The sequence below is a fragment of the Penaeus monodon genome, chromosome 21 (assembly GCF_015228065.2).
Source record: "Penaeus monodon isolate SGIC_2016 chromosome 21, NSTDA_Pmon_1, whole genome shotgun sequence".
NCBI lineage: Eukaryota > Metazoa > Arthropoda > Malacostraca > Decapoda > Penaeidae > Penaeus > Penaeus monodon.
This window is the reverse complement of record NC_051406.1, coordinates 26,537,810-26,538,372: the sequence shown is the minus strand read 5'-3', so window position 1 is coordinate 26,538,372 and position 563 is coordinate 26,537,810.

Sequence of the window (563 nt, the reverse complement as noted above, 5' to 3'; positions counted from 1 at the left end):
TGTGTCATCCACCGAAAAGTCTTATCTTATTTAGTTGGGTATCTTTTTGTGTTTTATAGATCCTTGTCTGGAGTACATCTCTCCAGTGGTGGTAGGTAAGGACCACGTTATTGGGGAATTTGAATTCTTTTTGGTAATGCTTTTTGCATGTTTTGCTATGTTTAGTTAGTCTTTCTGTGAGGTTTTCTCTTAGTAGGGTTGCCTCGCCTCTTTGGTTTTGTGAATTTTATCATAATTTGGGGTTCGTTGGGGGGTCTTTGCCCTAATGTTATGTTCTGGGATTGAATTAAGGTGTCTCGCATATGATTGTGTGTTGTGAGTCTGTGTTTGCATATTTTCATGTTCTGTTGTTTGTATTATTTGGATGTTCTGTTGTTTGTATGTTTGGATGTTCTGTTGTTGTAAGGTTAGGAGCTTCGTTGTTTGTATGTTTGTGTATTTCTTTGTTTTGGTGGGTGTTTTTGAGTGATTTGGTTTTGGATGTTTGTTGAGTTTTGTGCAAGGGCTCTAAGATTAAAGTTCTTCTTTCTGGAGAGGCTTTTAACCCTATTGAAATTTTTTTG